A 19,480-nucleotide genomic window follows, 5' to 3' on the forward strand; every position below is an offset into this window, starting at 1 on the left:
CACACACACACACACACACACATCAGGAACAGTTTGGGGCGAGTTATAGAGACATGCTTGGAATCTAGATGAGCTGAGCCATGCAATCTGTTCAGAATGCCTGCCAGAGAGTGACTCAGAACAATTTGTTTGTTTCCTTAAGGACCACAGTGTGTAAACTGCAAACACACATACACACACACACACACTCACGCACAGATTCACAAACACTCACATGCACTCAGATACACACACACAAACACACACACACACACACACACAAAAACATACACACACACTGACACCAACACACAGTTTGTTTGTGGCTCTTGCAGAGCGAGAGAGAGAAAAAAGGCTTCCACCAGCCTTGGATTCCTGCTCCATTTGTTTCACATTAGGGAACATCAAACAGAATCCCCTATTATCACCAGAAAGAGAGAAGCTCAGGGGGTATGGATCATGAGCTCATGGGCTTCTGAGTTCTTCTGAAAAAATATCTATAATTATAGTTGGATAAATGTAGATCAACTTTTATTTCCCCGCAAGGACTTATACAGGATACTACCCTCTACATCAAAACCTTCAATCCAAATCCAAATTCCATACCTAAAACCTTGATTTTGGTTTAAATTACCTGAATGGATTCTTACTACCAAGGACTATCAAGAAAATAAAATAAAAACCTTGGAAAAAAAGAATCTTGGAAAAACCATCCAACACAAACATGAGTGAGTAATGTTCAGTCTGAACCTACTTCTGAAGCCAAAAAGTAAAAGACAATAATCTCTAGGTATTTTTGTTATGTAAACTTTAATAAATAAGGCTACTAAGCTACCAAGCAGCAAGGACAAACTGACCTGGCTGCAACATCAGCTTAACAATGGCAGCAGAGTTTCACAGCCTCCCCTGTGCAGATGTCATCACAGTACAGTACCCCTTGGATATTATAAATAACACTGCACGGAATAAGTACAAAAAGAAGATCCTCAAGGACAATCCAGAGACACTATTTGATGACTGCTACAAAGAGGGGAACGTAAGCAATTTAATTTTCCAGACAGACCCTCCCCTGGAATGGCACAGTGATATGCTTACTTACAAGCCCTTATTAACCAACAGTGCAGTTCAAGAAAGAGTTAAGAAAATATTTACCAAATTAAATAAAAAGTAACACAATAAAATAACAATAACGAGGCTATATACAGAGGGTACCGAGTCAATGTGCGGGGGCACAGGTTAGTGGAGGCACTCAAGGGAGTGATTGAAAAACTTCTCCCGCTTTCCCCAATGAAAAAGTGGTTATCTCCACCCAGCTACCACGAAAATAGGTGAATGCTAGCATTTCCTGGGACTGTGCCTTGAAACCTAATATCGACCTGGCCCACCACTCGACCTTGGACTTAAACAAACTTTACAACCATGTCCACCTCTACAAAACAGCAATCCCATCTTTTGCTAGGACCCTGAAGGATGTCGTAGCCCCAGCACCTCACACAGGATGCAACAGAGCAACGGACACCCCGCCCAGACCAGCGAGACACGCTTCCACAAAGCTTTTACTATCTCATCCTGGAAAATACAAGGACTGAAGTCATCTGTCTTTGGCCTAAAGAGCAGGAACCCAGACTTCATCAAAGAAATTGGAAATACAGACATTGTCATCCTACAAGAAACATGGTATAGAGGAAAGACTGCCCTCTAGGTTACAGAGAGCTGGTAGTCCCATCCACCAAACTACCAGGTGTGAAACAGGGAAGAGACTCTGGGGGGTATGCTAATTTGGTGTAGAGGAGACCTAAACCACTCTATTAAATTAGTCAAAACAGGATAATTTTATATCTGTCTAGAAATTAATAAGGAAATTATCTCAACAGAGAAAAATGGCCTGATGTGTGCTACCTACAGTATATTCCCCCACTAGAATCCCCATACTTTAACGATGACAACTTCTCCATCCCAGAGGGGGAGATCAACCATTTCCAGGTCCAGGGACATGTACTAGTCTGTGGCGACCAAAATGCCAGAACTGGACAAGAATCTGACACTGTCAGCACATAGGGGGACAAACACCTACCTAGAGGTGACAGGATTCCCTCCCAAATATTCCCCCCTAGACACAACTATGACAAAACAACCAACAGAAATGGGTCACAACTCCTGCAGCTCTGTCACACGCTAGGTAAATACATTGTCAATGATAGCCATTGAGAAGACTCCTATGGTAGGTACCCTTATAGCTCATCTCTTGGCAGTAGTAATGTAGATTACTTTATCACTGACCTCAACTCAGAGTCTCTCAGAGCGTTCACAGTCACACTAATAAGTGTATTTATTAATTCCTAACAAGTGGTGAATTCGTAAATTCAATCTGGAGTGCTATAGTGTGCTCAGAGTGCGCTCTGGGCGTTCATAAATTCAGAGCGTTGTCAGAATGTCCATTCATAAATTATCTCTCAGAGGTTTCAGAGCGCACACTAGACGTTCTGGCCGAGGAGTAGGGTTGATCCGAGTGTTCTGACCGAGCGTCAAGCACCCAAACAAACTGGCTAAAGTTGGCTAGCTTGCTAGCTACTTCCAGACACAAATGAGAGAACACCTCACACTGACCATTTTACTAACCCTAGCAGAGCTGGTTAGGCTGTTTTCATGTTATCCAGAGCTGGTTAGGCTGTTTTCATGTTATCCAGAGCTGGTTAGGCTGTTTTCATGTTATCCAGAGCTGGTTAGGCTGTTTTCATGTTATCCAGAGCTGGTTAGGCTGTTTTCATGTTATCCAGAGCATTGGTGACTGTAACTGTGATGCTGGCAACAATTTAAATAAACTTTCTTTGCCGACGTTTACTGACACCGGCCGGGTGTTGAGCGTTCGTAAAATTAATCAGTTATTCTGCGCTCTGGAACACTCAGACGAGAGTGCTATGAAATCGGAGTAGATACTCAGAGTGAATTTTCGAACGCACCCTAGGATGATGCTAGACCTAGCACAGACAGTGGACCAGATTAGGATGATGCTAGACCTAGCACAGACAGTGGACCAGATTAGGATGATGCTAGACCTAGCACAGACAGTGGACCAGATTAGGATGATGCTAGACCTAGCAGACAGTGGACCAGATTAGGATGATGCTAAACCTAGCAGACAGTGGACCAGATTAGGATGATGCTTGACCTAGCAGACAGGTTACCAGATTAGGATGATGCTAGACCTAGCAGACAGGGAACCAGATTATGATGATGCTAGACCTAGCAGACAGTGGACCAGATTATGATGATGCTAAACCTAGCAGACAGTGGACCAGATTAGGATGATGCTAGACCTAGCAGAGAGGGAACCAGATTAGGATGATGCTAAACCTAACAGACAGGGAACCAGATTAGGATGATGCTAGACCTAGCAGACAGTGGACCAGATTAGGATGATGCTAGACCTAGCACAGACGGTGGACCAGATTAGGATGATGCTTGACCTAGCAGACAGGGAACCAGATTAGGATGATGTTAGACCTAGCAGACAGTGGACCAGATTAGGATGATGCTAGACCTAGCACAGACTGTGGACCAGATTAGGATGATGCTTGACCTAGCAGACAGGGAACCAGATTAGGATGATGCTTGACCTAGCAGACAGGGAACCAGATTAGGATGATGCTAGACCTAGCAGACAGTGGACCAGATTAGGATGATGCTAAACCTAGCAGACAGTGGACCAGATTAGGATGATGCTAAACCTAGCAGACAGTGGACCTGATTAGGATGATGCTAAACCTAGCAGACAGTGGACCAGATTAGGATGATGCTAAACCTAGCAGACAGTGGACCAGATTAGGATGATGCTAAACCTAGCAGACAGGGAACCAGATTAGGATGATGCTAAACCTAGCAGACAGGGAACCAGATTAGGATGATGCTAAACCTAGCAGACAGGGAACCAGATTATGATGATGCTAAACCTAGCAGACAGTGGACCAGATAAGGATGATGCTTGACCTAGCAGACAGTGGACCAGATTAGGATGATGCTAAACCTAGCAGACAGTGGACCAGATTAGGATGATGCTAAACCTAGCAGACAGGGAACCAGATTAGGATGATGCTAGACCTAGCAGACAGGGAACCAGATTAGGATGATGCTAAACCTAGCAGACAGGGAACCAGATTATGATGATGCTAAACCTAGCAGACAGTGGACCAGATTAGGATGATGCTAAACCTAGCAGACAGTGGACCAGATTAGGATGTTGCTAAACCTAGCAGACAGTGGACCAGATTAGGATGATGCTAAACCTAGCAGACAGTGGACCAGATTAGGATGATGCTAGACCTAGCAGACAGGGAACCAGATTATGATGATGCTTGACCTAGCAGACAGGGAACCAGATTATGATGATGCTAAACCTAGCAGACAGTGGACCAGATTAGGATGATGCTAAACCAATCATCAAATTGAGGAAAGAGAGCAAGTGAGAGAGGCAAATGCCCCTGAAAACAACAGAGGAGAATGGGCTGGTGATGTAATGTGATGTGGGCTGGTAATATGATGTGGACTGGTGATGTGATGTCGGCTGGTGATGTGATGTCGGCTGGTGATGTGATGTGGGCTGGTGATGTGATGTGGACTGGTGATGTGATGTGGACTGGTGATGTGGACCGGTGATGTGATGTGGACTGGTGATGTGATGTGGACTGGTGATGTGATGTGGACTGATGATGTGATGTGGACTGGTGATGTGATGTGGACTGGTGATGTGGACCGGTGATGTGATGTGGACTGGTGATGTGATGTGGACTGGTGATGTGATGTGGACTGATGATGTGATGTGGGCCAGTGATGTGGACTGGTGATGTGATGTGGACTGGTGATGTGGACCGGTGATGTGATGTGGACTGGTGATGTGATGTGGACTGGTGATGTGATGTGGACTGGTGATGTGATGTGGACCGGTGATGTGATGTGGACTGATGATGTGATGTGGACTGGTGATGTGATGTGGACTGATGATGTGATGTGGACCGGTGATGTGATGTGGGCTGGTGATGTGGACTGATGATGTGATGTGGGCTGGTGATGTGGACTGGTGATGTGATGTGGACTGGTGATGTGATGTGGGCCAGTGATGTGGACTGGTGATGTGATGTGGACTGGTGTGGCTAAAAGGCCAGGGCTTAATTCTTGACCCCAGTCCACCCATGCTCACAATAATCTCAAACAGTGTTTCTAATAAACAATGAAATTGAACAGACTACCCCTTGTTAATCAGGAAACTCTCTGCTTTGTGGTGGTGGATTGTCATTACAATTGCTTCACGGGAACCTGGTGAAATTATGTTTGTAGTGTAGCTAGCCACTGAAAGGCTCTGAAATCACTGTTAGCATGCAGTCAAAGCTATACCCACTTTTGGCGATAACTAGTGCTCTCAAATCGTATCCTGATGTCGACAGCAGATGGAAGGTGTATTCATAACATTGCTATCGTAGCTAGCTAACATAGATTTTGAGAAAACAACTTAGTTTTTGCCATAGCCCTCGGTGGCATTAATGCAATTTAAACGCGAGCTCGTCCAAGGTGTTGCTGTCCATTGAGGACAGTTGCTGTCCATTGGAGCGCTGCGAATGATTGGCACGAATTCTGGGGCGGAGATTAGCGAAGGGTCAATTGAATGCAAGCTTTACAAAATAATTAAAATTGTTAAAACATTTTTTGCCTGTATATGGTAACAGGGTTGACGTGATGCTCGTCCCACTCAGCTCACCTTCTTTTACACTATGATTTGACTATTAGATACTCAATGTTTCTTTAGAAAAAAAATATTTCAAAAGGAATAGTTTCACCATATTAAATCAAGAATTCAGTTCATGTAACAGGGTTGACCTTAAAATGAGGAACAGATGTAAATGAATCACTAATCACATTAAACAAATAATCATCTCCAGATATTACTTTTTTAAAGCAACAAAATAACTATGGCTTTACAATGATGGTGAAAACTTGGAGACGTTTTGGAATTAAGGTAAAATCAGAGGACGCACAGAGGGAAGTGTCAAAATGCTGAATTTTGTCACTTTAGCAAGTCTTAGCTCATATATAAAAAAAAACAGATTTATTAAATTCTCCATGTGGTCTATATTAAAGGGCACTTCATTTAATATAACAGGCTTTTAAAATGTAATATTTGTGCACAATTTCTACTTAAAATATCAAAGGGATGCGAAAGGCACTCTTTTCGAGGAAAGACCCTGCTACCGTGTCCTCCCTCTGTCCACTCTGTAGGGTTCAGTAAAAGGGCTAAGTCTACACTATAGGGCCAGGGCCGGACCCAGGTATAAGCAACATAAGCAGTCGCTTAGGGCCCTCCCCGACCAAAAACACATATACATATTTTTAATTTTTGGAACTCAGTCGGGGCCTCAACTTACTATTGAGTTTAAGAATTGTAGACTACACCAGGTGCAATTTCGAAATTTGGTAGTGCATCAGGAGTTTGTCTCTTGTTATGTCAATCACTGATCAGTCATTCAATTAGCCATGTCAGCTAACAGTTGTTAGATTGGTAGTTAGTCCAGCCAGCTATCTAAACTTGTAGTAATCATGGCCGAATACCGACAAACCCAGGGGCCCTGACCTCCAGTGGGAGCCATAGCTTTTGTTATTAATTCTCACTCAAATATCATATTAACATGGCATAATCCATGGCCCCCCAAAAGATATTGTAGGATATTACGCCACACGAGAACAATAACACACAATAACAAAACCTGTAAAATTGCATGAAATATGTTATAAAATAACATAAAACAATCTATGCCCCATGGCAAAATGTGTAGAATTGCAGAAAGTGTGCATTAAAAATGCAACATTTTCTCTACACCCATTGCAAAATGTGTAGAATTACAAGAAATTTACTTTAAAACGGACATTCTCGCCACAGTCAAGAGGGGGCGGGGGGCACTTAAATGTTTTGCTATGAGGTGGGGCGCCCCAGCTCACAGCGTAGGGCTCATGGGCTATGGGCTATGTCCACTACGTTTCATCTCCTACAGAACACCAGCCAAGGAGAGAGGGTTATCTAACTGCAGATTGGGTGAGGGTTATCTAACTGCTGATTGGGTGAGGGTTATCTAACTGCTGATTGGGTGAGGGTTATCTAACTGCTGATTGGGTGAGGGTTATCTAACTGCTGATTGGGTGAGGGTTATCTAACTGCTGATTGGGTGAGGGTTATCTAACTGCTGATTGGGTGAAGGGATTAGACTGTGTGTCTGAATAGGAGCAGGTTGACCTGACCTACCCCTCTCCATCTCTCTCCATCTCTCTCTCCCTCTTCATCTCTCTCTCTCTCCCTCCATCTCTCTCTCCCTCTTCATCTCTCTCTCTCTATCTCCCTCTTCATCTCTCTCTCTCTATCTCCCTCTTCATCTCTCTCTATCTCCCTCTGCATCTCTCTCTTACTCTCTCTCTCCATCTCTATCTCTCCCTCCCCCACTCTCTCTCTCCCTTCCCCCTCTCTCTCTCTCTCCATCTCTCTCGCTCTCCCTCTCATCTATCTCTCTCCCTCTCTCTCTCTCCATCTCTATTGCTCCCTTCCCCCTCTCTCTCTCCCTTCCCCCCCTCTCTCTCTCTCCCTTCCCCCTCTCTCTCTCTCCCTTCCCCCTCTCTCTCTCCCCCCCCCTTCCCCCCTCTCTCTCTTCTCTTCACAGAGCAATATACTGAACAAAAATATAAACGCAACATGTAAAGTGTTGGTCCCATGTTTCATGAGCTGAAATAAAACGTCCCAGAGGTTGTATTTCTCTAATCTTTTAAGCACATATTTGTTTATATCCTTGTTAGTGAGCATTTCCCCTTTGCCAAGATAATCCATCCATCTGACAGGTATGATATATCAAGAAGCTGAGTAAACAGCATGATCATTACAGAGGTGCACCTTGTGCTGGGAACAATAAAAGGCCACACTAAAATGTGCAGTTCTGTCACACAACACAATGCCACAGATGTCTCAAGCTTTGAAGGAGCTTGCAATTGGCATGCTGACTGGAGGAATGTCCATCAGAGCTGTTGCCAGATAATTGAATGATCATTTCTCTACCATAAGCCACCTCCAATGTCGTTTTAGAGAAATTGGCAGTATATCAAAACCGCAGACCACATGTAACCACGCCTGCCCAGGACCTCCACACTCGGCTTCTTCGCCTGCGGGGTCTTCTGAGACCAGCCACCTGGACAGCTGATGACACTGAGGAGTATGTCTGTCTGTAATAAAGCCCTTTTGGGGGAAAAACGAATTCAGACTGGCTGGGCCTGGTCCACTCATGGCTGCCAATTCATGTGAAATCCATAGATTAGGGCCTAATGCATTTATTTCAATTGACTTATTTCCTTATATGAACTGTAACTCAGTAAAATCTTTTGAAATTGTTGCATGTTGCGTTTATATTTTTGTTCAGTGTATATATATAAATATGTACATGAAATATAAGAGCAGTTTGGTGGAAGTAGTGTATTTTTACACACCCTCTCTTGTCCCTCAGCTCCAGTCCAGTCCATTACCCAGCATCCCTCTCTGTGTCTGTGTTGGTGGACTCCAGTAGTCCACTCTCTAACAAAGGGGTTCACTTTCCGGCAGAGCTTTACTCTGGTACCTGTGGTCAGGCCTGTCTGTCTGTGGCAGTGCTTTCCTGCAGAGCTTTACTCTGGTACCTGTGGTCAGGCCTGTCTGTCTGTGGCAGTGCTTTCCTGCAGAGCTTTACTCTGGTACCTGTGGTCAGGCCTGTCTGTCTGTGGCAGTGCTTTCCTGCAGAGCTTTACTCTGGTACCTGTGGTCAGGCCTGTCTGTCTGTGGCAGTGCTTTCCTGCAGAGCTTTACTCTGGTACCTGTGGTCAGGCCTGTCTGTCTGTGGCAGTGCTTTCCTGCAGAGCTTTACTCTGGTACCTGTGGTCAGGCCTGTCTGTCTGTGGCAGTGCTTTCCTGCAGAGCTTTACTCTGGTACCTGTGGTCAGGCCTGTCTGTCTGTGGCAGTGCTTGACTTGGGCAGGAGCTCACAGGAATGGAGTCCCGGCACCTCACATTTTCTACTGCTTAAGTTCCTGCACCTCTCACAGAATAGGATTCAAAATATTTCTCTATTATGACCTGGATCACCTGCCGGCTCCATGTTATCGTTATGTTGTTGTAGGTGGATACCACTCATTTCACTATATTACTACTACAATGTGAAATCAATCATCACTAACGAGTTGGCAGTATTGGAAAATCTATTAGAAGGGCCTGCATACATACACTCACCGGCCACTTTATTAGGTACACCTGCGTGTTAACGCAAATAGCCTGCTCCTTTGAACAGCAAATCATGTGGCTGCCTGCTACTCAGTATATAGAGTAGAGAGCTTTAGATGTTGTTCGACCAAACATTAGAACAGGCAAGATGTGTAACTTTGACAGTGGTATGATTGTTGGTGCCACACATGGTGATTCCAGCATCTCAGAAATAGCTGTCCTCCTGGGATTTTTACGCACTACAGTCTCTAGAGTTTACAGAGAATGGTGCGATAAACAAAACGCATTCAGTGAGCGGCAGTTCTGTGGGCAGAAACACCTTGTTAATGAGAGAGGCCAGAGGAGAATGTCCAGACTCATTCAAGCTAACAGAATGGCCACAAATGCTCAAATAACAGCTGTTTAAAACAGTGGTGTGTAGAAGGGCATCTCTTAACGTACAACACCGTGAATAATTCAGGCTGTTGTGGAGGCAAAAGGGGGACCTACCCAGCACTAGATAGGTGTACCTAATAAAGTGAGTATACAGTAATGTCAAATCTGAAAACATGGTCTGGAAAAGTGATAAAGAATGATGATGAAATATTACATCCATAGATAATGTAATCCAATTGGTTCGTCATGTTCCACGGTAATTGGTGTCAATGGATCTCGTTATCCTGAAACTTTCGTGATCTAAACATGGAATATTGTTTGTCAGTTTCCATAAAACTATGCATTGAGAGTAATGCAACAGTTACTTATAATTTTGATCCGTTGTATCAGTTGATAGTTAGGTCACTGTAATGAAATGAATAGACAGTCATCTCAGATGTAATGTGTGAATTGCATTTTGAAATGGTAATACTTTGATGTTAAGTTGTGTCATTTTGAACAGGTGATTTTAGTTTAATTATTAATTGATCTTAGCTGTATGTGTATTGTATCCAAGCAATTGGAAAAAGTGTTAAGAGGTTTGAAAAACGTGCATTTGGATCATCGGTTGTGTCCAGAGTTTTGAAAAATGACAATGACAGGTTCTGAAATTAGTGCCAAAGTAATTGTAAAAAACTGTAAGTACAGCATCAAGGTCACTAGCTTAGAAGAGATTTGTCTTGGCTCGCTGACAAGGGCAACACACACACACACACACACGACACACGGCACACAGCACCTGACAAAAACATAGAAAACATGTAGCCTGAGGGTTCAACAGAATACGCACATTAGTCGACTAATGGCAGTAGGGTGCCTGGCTACCCAAATACATCGCTCCGGCCAAAAGCCATCATGTTTGGGTAGCCAGGCACTTTTCCGCCATTTTTCGATTCATGTGAGTATTCCGTTGAACCCCTACAACTCTCACTCTATACATAACCTCTGTATTCTTACAGCAAGATGGATTAAACTTGTGAACTATTTGAACCTCAAGGCTTTAGAGACTTGAGAATGTCTGGAACCATTAAATAATCCACCTGTCAATGAGGAATTTAGGTTTATGACGTCATCATAACCACAATCTATTGTCACTCCCACACCTATCCATCTGTCCAAGAGACGCTTCATACCACAACTGCAACGATCCAAAACAAAATTGTGCGTGTGTGTGTGTGTGTCTGTGTGTGTTCTGAGACGTGTGAGAACACACACACACATACCAGTGTATTTTACAACCGCCTGCAAACAGACAACATCAGCACCATTGAAAACACTGTCTAAATCATGCCCTCTCACATTGAGAGAGAGAGAGAGAGAGAGAGAGAGGTGGAGATGTCTATCATTTTGGAACTTTTGTGAGTGTAATGGAGAGAAGAAGGGAGAGAAGAAGGGGAGAGAGAAAGTGGAAGGGAGAGAGAGAGAGAGAGAGGAAGGGGGAGAGCGAGAGGACAGGGGAGAGAGAGAGAGGAAGGGGGAGAGAGAAAGAGGAAGGGAGAGGGGGAGAGCGAGAGAGAGGGACAGAGAGAGAGGAAGTCACCCTCCCTCTCTTCCCCCTATCTCTACCTCCCTCTCTCCCCCTCCCTCTCTCCCATCCCTCTCTTCCCCTCCCTCTCTCTACCTCACTCTCTTTCTCCCCCTCCCTCTCTCTACCTCCCTCTATCCCCCTCTCTCTACCTCCCTCTCTCCCCTCTCTCTATCTCCCTCTCTCACTCAGTCATATCTCTACCTCCCTCTCTTCCCCCTATCTCTACCTCCCTCTCTTCCCCCTCCCTCTCTGCCCCTCCCTCTCTTCCCCCTATCTCTACCTCCCTTTCGGTAGTTTTCCACACTAGCTCAGGCAACCCCCTCTTCCTCCCTCTCTTAGTAACCACTGAAAGCTGACAGACAAGTAGCTGAGTTTAATTGCAGGCTAACGCCCATATCAGTTTGGAGTCACTCGCAGGTGACTGTCAGGGCGTGTGTGTGTGTGTGAGTCTTTGTCACTCAGAGCCCTGTGTTAGAGGTCTATGTTGTTTAATGTGGTTTACCCATCGCCTTCCCTTCCTCTTCCGCATTCTGTGTGTATGTGTGTGTATGTGTGTGTATGTGTGTCTGTGTGTGTGTGTCTGTGTGTGTGTGTGTGTGTGTGTGTGTGTGTGTGTGTGTGTGTATAAGTGTATGTGTGTCTGTATGTGTGTCTGTGTGTATGTGTGTGTGCGTATCTGTGTATGTGTGTATGTGTGTGTGCATGCCTGTCTTTGTGTGTGTTGGCCAGTGATCCGGTTGCTCTGATACTAACATCATTGAACACACACAAACAAACATAAAGGCCCATTTGGCAGCTGTGAGGAAGAGAGAGAGAGAGGGGGGGGGGGAGGGGAGGGGTGGTTTGGAGACACACCCATGTGGTTAACTCTCCCTCAGGCCTTTACTGTAAGTCTGTTAACTAGAACTGGGTGGATAAACACACACACACACACACACACACACACACACACACACACACACACACACACACACACACACACACACACACACACACACACACACACACACACACACACACACACACACACACACACACACACACACACAAACTGCTACTACATTCCCTTCCTCCCGCTCCTCCCTCTCTCCCTTCTATCTTTCTGCATGTCTCTGACTCTCTCCCTCCCTTCTATCATATTGCATGTCTCTGACTCTCTCCCTCCTGTCCATCTATCTTTCTGCATGTCTCTGACTCCCTCCTCTCTCCCTCCCTTCTATCATGCTGCATGTCTCTGACTCCCTCCCTCCTTCCTGCATGTCTCTGACTCTCTCCCTCCCTTCTATCATACTGCATGTCTCTGACTCCCTCCCTCCTTTCTGCATGTCTCTGACTCTCTCCCTCCCTCCCTTCTGCATGTCTCTGACTCTCTCCCTCCCTCCCTTCTATCATACTGCATGTCTCTGACTCTCTCCCTCCCTTCTGCATGTCTCTGACTCTCTCCCTCCCTCCCTTCTATCATACTGCATGTCTCTGACTCCCTCCCTCCCTTCCGTCTATCTTTCTGCATGTCTCTGACTCCCTCCTCTCTCCCTCCCTTCTATCATACTGCATGTCTCTGACTCCCTCCCTCCTTCCTGCATGTCTCTGACTCTCTCCCTCCCTTCTATCATACTGCATGTCTCTGACTCTCTCCCTCCCTTCTATCATTCTGCATGTCTCTGATTCTCTCCCTCCCTTCTATCATACTGCATGTCTCTGACTCTCTCCCTCCCTCCCTTCTATCATACTGCATGTCTCTGACTCTCTCCCTCCCTTCCATCTATCTTTCTGCATGTCTCTGACTCTCTCCCTCCCTCCCTTCTATCATTCTGCATGTCTCTGATTCTCTCCCTCCCTTCTATCATACTGCATGTCTCTGACTCTCTCCCTCCCTCCCTTCTATCATACTGCATGTCTCTGACTCTCTCCCTCCCTTCCATCTATCTTTCTGCATGTCTCTGATTCTCTCCCTCCCTTCTATCATACTGCATGTCTCTGACTCTCTCCCTCCCTCCCTTCTATCATACTGCATGTCTCTGACTCTCTCCCTCCCTTCCATCTATCTTTCTGCATGTCTCTGACTCTCTCCCTCCCTTCCATCTATCTTTCTGCATGTCTCTGACTCTCTCCCTCCCTTCTATCATACTGCATGTCTCTGACTCTCTCCCTCCCTCCCTTCTATCATACTGCATGTCTCTGACTCTCTCCCTCCCTTCCATCTATCTTTCTGCATGTCTCTGACTCTCTCCCTCCCTTCCATCTATCTTTCTGCATGTCTCTGACTCTCTCCCTCCCTTCTATCTTTCTGCATGTCTCTGACTCTCTCCCTCCCTCCCTTCCTCTAACTCCTGTTACTGTCTATCTGTCCATCTCTCTGTTTCTGCCTCTCTCTATCTCTCTCTGTCACTAGGCCAGGCCCAGACCTGGGTGGAGCATGACTGTCTCTCTGTCACTAGGCCAGGCCCAGACCTGGGTTCTGGTCCATTCCTACAGAATGATGAGGCCAGACTGTTTTCTGTAGATATTCTAACCATTGATGACACTGAAACTGCTTCGGTTTCTAATCACTCTCTATCTGCAACAATAACCCCACTGTCTGCCTATTTAGCTTTTTGCTGACGCTACTTTTATGTGTGTTTTTGTGTGGTGTGTGTGTGTTTTTCTGTGGTGTGTGTGTGTTTGTGTGTGGTGTGTGTGTGTTTGTGTGTGCAGCTCTTACCTGAGTATGCTTCCGTGCTCCTCTCCAGTAGCTGTGACCTGCAGTCATCCCAGGCCCCTGTCAGCTGACTGGAGAAACCCTGTACGTCTCTTAGCGCCTGACAAGAGCATCGTAGAAGAGACAGGGTGGCAGTCAGGGCCTGCCGCTGTCCTACACATCTCCCTCTGTAAGACACAGGACCTGTCTCTGTCCTACACATCTCCCTCTGTAAGACACAGGGCCTGTCTCTGTCCTACACATCTCCCTCTGTAAGACACAGGGCCTGCCTCTGTCCTACACATCTCCCCCTGTAAGACACAGGACCTGTCTCTGTCCTACACATCTCCCTCTGTAAGACACAGGGCCTGTCTCTGTCCTACACATCTCCCTCTGTAAGACACAGGGCCTGCCTCTGTCCTACACATCTCCCTCTGTAAGACACAGGACCTGTCTCTGTCCTACACATCTCCCTCTGTAAGACACAGGACCTGTCTCTGTCCTACACATCTCCCTGTGTAAGACACAGGGCCTGTCTCTGTCCTACACATCTCCCTGTGTAAGACACAGGACCTGCCTCTGTCCTACACATCTCCCTCTGTAAGATACACCTTTACTATTACATACACATCATACATACTTTTGCTTTTATAATATCACTTGCCTGGGCCTTGGATTCTAACATCCGACAAGCACTGGTTTCAAGAAAGAACAACTACTGCAGGGTGGATGGATAAACGCACACAAACACACGTACCCAACACACACACAAACACACATACCCAACACACACACAAACACACATACCCAACACACACACAAACACACATACCCAACACACACACAAACACACATACCCAACACACACACACAAACACCCTCGCAGCCATGTAAGCATAATGTGCCATGGAGCGTGAATATATATATATATATATATATATATATATATATATATATATACAGTTGAAGTTGGAAGTTTACAAACACCTTAGCCAAATACATTTAAACTCAATTTTTCGCAATTCCTGACATTTAATCCAAGTAAAAATTCCTTGTCTTAGGTCAGTTAGGATCACCACTTTATTTTAAGAATGTGAAATGTCAGAATAATAGTAGAGAGAATGATTTATATCAGCTTTTATTTCTTTCATCAAATTTCCAGTGGGTTAGAAGTTTACATACACTCAATTAGTATTTGGTATCTTTGCCTTTAAACTGTTTAATAACTTCAAGTTCATAACTGTGCACTCTCCTCAAACAATAGCATGGTATTATTTCACTGTAATAGCTACTATAAATTGGACAGTGCAGTTAGATTAACAAGAATTTAAGCTTTCTGCCCATATCAGATATGTCTATGTCCTGGGAAATGTTCTCGCTAATTACAACCTCATGCTAATCGCATTAGCCTACGTTAGCTCAACCGTCCCGTGGAACGGACACCGATCCCGAAGTAGTTATAGGAGCAGGAAGCTGGTGAACTCTGACTGTAGATCATATTACTATAGGAGTTATACAGGAAGCTGATGAACTCTGACTGTAGATCATATTACTATAGCAGTTATACAGGAAGCTGATGAACTCTGACTGTAGATCATATTACTATAGGAGTTATACAGGAAGTTGATGAACTCTGACTGTAGATCATATTACTATAGGAGTTATACAGGAAGTTGATGAACTCTGACTGTAGATCATATTACTATAGGAGTTATACAGGAAGTTGATGAACTCTGACTGTAGATCATATTACTATAGGAGTTATACAGGAAGTTGATGAACTCTGACTGTAGATCATATTACTATAGGAGTTATACAGGAGTTACTATAGGAGTTATTTCTATTATATAATAGAGTGGTATAGTAGCATATATATTATAGAAATAGAAAGCGGTATAGTAGCCTATCTATTATAGAAATAGCGAGTGCATGTCTATTAGTAGCAGAAGAGCTAGCTAGACAAAAACTAGAGTGAGTTACTACTGTTGTCAGAGCTAGAGACACATGATCAGAGCTGAGAAACAGAGCTATTTCCTTATGCACAGTTTCAGTTTGACTTAGTTACCAGCCCACCTGCAGGTGGAAAAGTGAATCTGACTCAGACAGGGAAAGAGTGGTGGATGGAATGATGAGAAGGAAGAGGGAGAGATGTCAGAGGAAAAGGCTTGAAAAAGTGTGAGCGTCTGACAGATGAGAGCAAGCGAGAGAGAGAAAGAAATATTATGCATCTGTAGTGTGATCAGGTTGCTTGTGTGAACTCTGACTGTAAATCACATTACTATAGAAGTTATAGGAGCAGGAAGCTGATGAACTCTGACTGTAGATCTTATTACTATAGAAGTTATAGGAGCAGGAAGCTGATGAACTCTGACTGTAGATCTTATTACTATAGAAGTTATAGGAGCAGGAAGCTGATGAACTCTGACTGTAAATCACATTACTATAGAAGTTATAGGAGCAGGAAGCTGATGAACTCTGACTGTAAATCACATTACTATAGAAGTTATAGGAGCAGGAAGCTGATGAACTCTGACTGTAAATCACATTACTATAGAAGTTATAGGAGCAGGAAGCTGATGAACTCTGACTGTAAATCACATTACTATAGAAGTTATAGGAGCAGGAAGCTGATGAACTCTGACTGTAGATCTTATTACTATAGAAGTTATAGGAGCAGGAAGCTGATGAACTCTGACTGTAAATCACATTACTATAGAAGTTATAGGAGCAGGAAGCTGATGAACTCTGACTGTAAATCACATTACTATAGAAGTTATAGGAGCAGGAAGCTGATGAACTCTGACTGTAAATCACATTACTATAGAAGTTATAGGAGCAGGAAGCTGATGAACTCTGACTGTAAATCACATTACTATAGAAGTTATAGGAGCAGGAAGCTGATGAACTCTGACTGTAGATCACATTACTATAGAAGTTATAGGAGCAGGAAGCTGATGAACTCTGACTGTAGATCTTATTACTATAGAAGTTATAGGAGCAGGAAGCTGATGAACTCTTATAGAATAGAGTGGTAGAGTAACCTATCTATTCTATTATAGAAATAGAGAGTGGTAGAGTAGCCTATTTATTATAGAAATAGAAAGCGGTATAGTAGCCTATCTATTACAGAAATAGAGAGCACATGTCTATTAGTAGCTGAAGAGCTAGCTAGACAAAAACTAGACAACTATTGTTGTCAGAGCTAGAGACACATGATCAGAGCTGAGAAACGGAGCTATTTCCTTATGCACAGTTTCAGTTTGACTTAGTTACCAGCCCACCTGCAGGTGGAAAAGTGAATCTGACTCAGACAGCGAAAGAGTGGTGGACGGAATGATGAGAAGGAAGAGAGAGATATGTCAGAGGAAAAAGGGTGGAAAAAGTGTGTGTGAGAGAGAGAGAGAGAGAGAGAGAGAGAGAGAGAGAGAGAGAGAGAGAGAGAGAGAGAGAGAGAGAGATGTCATGCATCTGTAGTGTGATCAGGTTGCGTTGCGTGTGTGAACTCTGACTGTAGATCTTATTACTGTAGGAGTTATACAGGAAGTTGATGAACTCTGACTGTAGATCTTATTACTGTAGGAGTTATACAGGAAGCTGATGAATTCTGTAGATCATATTACTATAGGAGTTATACAGGAAGCTGGTGATGCTGCTGCGGTGCTGTTGTGGCGCTGTTGTGGTGCAGAAGCCCTAGACCCACTCCAGTGTGCGTACCGCCCAAACAGATCCACAGATGATGCAATCTCTATTGCACTCCATACTGCCCTTTCCCACCTGGACAAAAGGAACACCTATGTGAGAATGCTATTCATTGACTACAGCTCAGTGTTCAACACCATAGTGCCCTCAAAGCTCATGTCTGTAGCATTTCATGGCTACAGATGTGAGTGCAACTTGTCGATAGTAATTTAGGAAGGTTACCTTAGTGTTCTTGGGCACAGGCACTATGGTGGTCTGCTTAGTAAAACATGTTGGTATTACAGACTCGGACAGGGAGAGGTTGAAAATGTCAGTGAAGAAACTTGCTAGTTGGTCAGCGCATGCTCGCAGTGCACGTCCTGGTAATCCGTCTGGCCCTGTGGCCTTGTGAATGTTGACCTGTCTAAAGGTCTTGCTCACATCGGCTGCGGAGAGCGTGATCACCGGTACAGCTGGTGCTCTCATGCATGTTTCAGTGTTATTTGACTCGAAGCGAGCATATAATTAGTTTAGCTTGTCCGGTAGGCCCGTGTCACCCGGGCAGCTCTCGTCTGTGCTTCCCTTTGTAGTCTGTAATGGTTTGCAGGCCCTGCCACATCCGACGAGCGTCAGAGCCGGTGTAGCATGACTCGATCTTAGTCCTGTATTGACGCTTTTCCTGTTTGATGGTTCGTCGGAGGGCATAGCGGGTTTCTCATAAGCTTCCGGGTTAGAGTCCCGCTCCTTGAAAGCGGCAGCTCTAGCCTTTAGCTCATTGCAGGTGCTGCCTGTAATCCATGGTTTCTTGTTGGGGTATGTACGTACGGTCATTGTGGGGACCACGTCATCGATGCACTTATTCATAAAGCCAATGACAGATGTGGTGTACTCCTCAATGCCATCGTAAGAATCCCAGAACATATTCCAGTCTGTGCTAGCAAAACAATCCTGTAGCTTAGCATCTGCTTAATGTGACCACTTTTTTATTGATCTAGTCACTGGTGCTTCCTGCTTTAATTTTTGCTTGTAAGCAGGAATCAGGAGGATAGAATTATGGTCAAATTTTCCAAATGGGGGGCGAGGGAGAGCTTTGTATGCATCTCTGTGTGTGGAGTATAGGTGGTCCAGAGTTCTTTTCCCTGTGGTTGCACATTTAAAATGTTGATAGAAATAAGGTAAACTGATTTAACTTTCCCTGCATTAAAGTCCCCGGCAACTAGGAGCGTCACCTCTGGGTGAGCATTTTCCTGTTTGCTTATGGTGGAATGCAGCTCATTGAGTGTGGTCTGTGGTGGTATGTAAACAGGTCCGAAAAATGCAGATGAAAACTCTCTAGGTTGATAGTGTGGTCTACAGCATATCATGAGATACTCTACCTCAGGCGAGCAAAACCTCTAGACTTCCTTAGATATTGTGCACCAGCTGTCATTTACAAAAATACATAGTCCGCCCCCCCTTGTCTTACCACACCCCACTGTTCTATCCTGACGATTCAGCGTATAACCCGCCAGCTGTATGTTGATATTGTTGTCGTTCAGCCACGACTCCGTGAAGCATAAGATGTTACAGTTTTTATTGTCCCATTGGTAGTTTAATCTTCCCAATAACTCGTCCATTTTATTGTCCAAAGATTGCATGTTTGCGAGCAGAATTGATGGGAGTGTGTAAGGGCTGTCGTGAGAGAGAGACCCAGGTGCAGCGGAGTTAGTGTACGCTCTCCGGCCTCTCTTTCTTCGCGCAGATCAGTAGGGTCGGGGCCTGTTCCCGAGGGAGCCGTTTATCCTCCGCCTCAGGCTCGTCAGAGTCGTGAAAGAAGAAAAAGGATTCTGCTAGTCCCTGGTGAGTAATCACAGTCCTGATGTCTAGAAGTTATTTTCGGTCATTTGAGACGGTAGCGGCAACATTATGTACAAAATAACTTAAGTTACAAACA

Source organism: Salmo salar, chromosome 09 (genome assembly GCF_965601325.2).
Source record: "Salmo salar chromosome 09, fSalSal1, whole genome shotgun sequence".
Lineage (NCBI taxonomy): Eukaryota > Metazoa > Chordata > Actinopteri > Salmoniformes > Salmonidae > Salmo > Salmo salar.